This window comes from Trachemys scripta, chromosome 6, assembly GCF_013100865.1.
Source record: "Trachemys scripta elegans isolate TJP31775 chromosome 6, CAS_Tse_1.0, whole genome shotgun sequence".
Taxonomy (NCBI): Eukaryota; Metazoa; Chordata; order Testudines; family Emydidae; genus Trachemys; species Trachemys scripta.
The window spans coordinates 27,010,027-27,013,758 of NC_048303.1; positions in this window are offsets into that span (position 1 = coordinate 27,010,027).

Consider the following 3,732-nt stretch of genomic DNA (forward strand, 5'->3'; position numbering starts at 1 on the left):
CCTGTCACTGCGACCTTGGACCCCAGCAGCATCGCAACCTAGTTCCCCGGCCACATGGTATGCCCACATCTTGAATACTGCGTACAGATGTGGTCTCCTCATCTCAAAAAAGATACACTGGCATTAGAAAAGGTTCAGAGAAGGGCAACTAAAATGATTTGGGGTTTGGAACGGGTCCCATATGAGCAGAGATTAAAGAGGCTAAGACTTTTCAGCTTGGAAAAGAGGAGACTAAGGGGGGGATACGATAGAGGTATATAAAATCATGAGTGATGTGGACAAAGTGAATAAGGAAAAGTTATTTACTTGTTCCCATAATATAAGAACTAGGGGCCACCAAATGAAATTAATGGGCAGCAGGTTTAAAACAAATAAAAGGAAGTTCTTCTTCACACAGTGCAAAGGCAACATGTGGAACTCCTTGCCTGAGGAGGTTATGAAGGCTAGGACTATAACAGGGTTTAAAAGAGAACCCAATAAATTCATGGTGGTGAAGTCCATTAATGGCTATTAGCGAGGATGGGTAAGGAATGGTGTCCCTACCCTCTGTTTGTCAGAGGGTGGAGATGGATGGCAGGAAAGAGATCACTTGATCATTACCTGTTAGGTTCACTCCCTCTGGGGCACCTGGCATTGGCCACTGTCGGTAGACAGGATACTGGGCTGGATGGACCTTTAATCTGACCCAGTATAGCCGTTCTTATGTTCTGATGTTCTAAGGCCTAGGTCTCCATTGAGATCCCCTCCTACTATGCGAGGGACTCTGGACTCGTGGTGCTGCTCCCTGTACCCTCATCATTAATCAACGTCTTGGAGGGGGTCATTCAGGATCTCAGCCTCGTTCATGCTCACCCCAATACTGTTCCTCCAGCAGGTGGTGCTACTTTCCATCTCCCTGCCGATTGCCTACCAGGGTCAGTAGGGAATCCTAGGCCTTAACGGCCCCGCTGTAGTCACTAGAAGGACAGTAGTCAGGGTGTGACCACAATTTCAGCCCCTCCCCAGTATCGTGGGAGACTGGGGCGGCACCGGCCATGATGCCGATGCAGCAGAGACAGTGCCTCCCAGCCAGTGGCCATACTGGTACCCGTGGGGGTGCTAGTGATGCCTGTCCAGTACTCCCAGCCCTCCCTGGCTGCATCTGACAAACCAGCCAGGTCACCGCCGGTACTGCAGTCAGAACATGGCACCGAGGCGGAGGCTGAGCCTGCGCACTAGACCCCGCACTGAGGGAGCCCTCCCCCAATAAGGAAGGGGAGAACACTCTCCCTCAGGTGGCTGGACCCTCCCACACCAGCAGTCCCCCGGGTGATTTTAAGGAGCACCAGGCCCTCCTTAAACGGGTGGCCTGCAGATCGAGGAGGTCTCTGAGGAGGCCAACAACCTCTTCAGTGTCATCTCAGCCACCACACAGGCAAGAATTGCATTGCCAGGAGTGCTCAAGATAGCCAAATCTTTGTGACTTTGTGGCAAACCCCTTCTTCTATTTCACCGATGTCAAAGAAAGCAGAAAAGAAGTACTGTATCCGTGCAAAGGGCTTTAAGTATCTATATACTCATCCCCCTGCAGCATCGCTGGTCACGTCTGCAGTGAGTGAAAGGGACAGACAGGGCCATGCCACCACAACACTACAAAGTAAAGATGCCAAAAGACTAGACTTGTTTGGCAGGAAAGTTTATTCAATGGCCAGCTTACAGTTTAGGGTCTCTAATTACCAGGCCCTGCTGGTACATTATAACTCTAACCTGTGGGACTCCCTTAATAAGTTCACGGATGCCCTCCCACAGGATCATGCCCAAGAGTTTGCTGCGTTGGTGAGCGAAGGCACGGTGGTGGCCCGGGGAGTTCTCCAGATGGTCGCATCGGTGGTGGCCATGAGATGCAGCTCATGGTTGCAGGCTTCTGGGCTGTCCCAGAAGAAAGCAGGCCACTGTCCAGTACCTCCCATTTGAGGGTTCGGGGCTCTTTTACGAGCTGACTCCAGGCTCCAGGCATGCCAACACTGGTCCAACATGCTGCTGGACCTCTCGGTGACAACAGTGTTCAAGCTACTGCTCAGGTTGAGTGAACAATGGCCCGACAGATGGCAGCAGTGGCATGAATGATGGTTCAGCAGCATGAATGATGGTACAGAAGCAGCAGCAGCAGCAGGCAGCGACGCAGAGCAAACGGCGGCAACTGTGAGCCAGTTGCGGTGGCAGCAGCAGCTGAGGCATTGCTCGACATTTCTTCCCCCTGCATCCCGGGCGGGAGGTGAACTCACATGAACGCACCTCTGAACTCTGGGTCTTCGCTGAATAAGGACAGCAGCTGTGAATGGGGTGCGGTGAAGGGAGAGAGAAGTGGTGTGTGAAAGGAACATTTGTTGAACTATCACACCGCAAAGTGAGAAATGGAGGCAAAGGACACTGCCTAATGTACTATGGGTGGAAGGGATGGGGGACTTTTGCTCATGGTCAGTTATGTTAAAATCATGGTTATGGTGTTTTCCCAAATTAATGGCAGGTTCCTCACCCCTTTTTAGGGGGGGAGGGATAGCTCAGTGGCCTACTAAACCCAGGGTTGTGAGTTCAATCCTTGATGGGGCCACTTAGGGATCTGGGGCAAAATCAGTATTTGGTCCTGCTAGTGAAGGCAGGGGGCTGGACTCAATGACCTTTCAAGGTCCCTTCCAGTTCTAGGAGAGAGGATATCTCCATTAATTTAAAAAAATATATATTTATTTTATTAAAAGTTTTCTCTGCTATACACAGACTCAGTGCTTGCAAGTGGGGAAGTATTGCCTCTTAGAGGCACCATGGAATGGTGTTTAATTTTCCCAGATTGCTGGGTGGGGGCTCGAGCCGGTTCTGTGTTGTATTGTTCAGAGGAACCCCTGGATATTGAATCCATCCCTTGTTGCTGCCAACTCCACCTAACAGAAGGAATTACAGATGCCAATATATGGATTTAGAAACTTACGTTTATGCATCCAAATCTGAAAAATATTGACCTACATAGTATTTGCAAGTTAAAAATATTCTCATTCTTGGCTTTCTCCTTCTTCCATTCATTCTAATGTGTTTCCCAAGTCAGTGACGTAAGGCTTGAGCTGAACCCTCAAATGCCAGTGGTGTCACTGATTGAGGGTGTAGATTAGGGTTACCATATCTCATAAATAAAAAAAGAGGACCCTCCACGGGCCCTGGCCCTGCCCATTTCCCCACCCCCTAGCCCCGCCCCAACTCCGCCCCTTCCCCACCCTAACTCCGCCCCCTCCTCCCTTCCACTCCCAGCCAGGGGGAAAGGGCTGCCCCAGTGCTACCGGCTTCAGGGTTTGCCGGGCAGCCCCCAGACCCTGTGCCCCCAGCCGGCGCTTCCCCAGCGCAGCTGGAGCCCGGGAGGGGAAGCGCCCAGCGGGGGGCGCAGGGTCTGGAGGCTGCCCAGCAAACCGTGAAGCCGGTAGCGCTCGGGCTTTGGGCAGCCCCTATGCCTCCGGACCCTGCGCCCCCAGCCGGGCACTTCCCCTGCCGGGCTCCGGCAGCGCAGGGTCCGAAGGCACGGGGGCTGCCTGAAGCCGGTAGCTCTCGGGCAGCCCGGCTCTTAAACAGAGCCAAAGAGGAGCAGAGCCTCCAGCCGCGGTGGCTCTGCGTAACTTACACTGTGTCAGTTACACAGAGCCGAAGAGGAGCAGAGCCTCCAGCCGCGGCGGCTCTGCTCCTCCCCGACTCTTCGGCTCTGTTTAAGAGCCG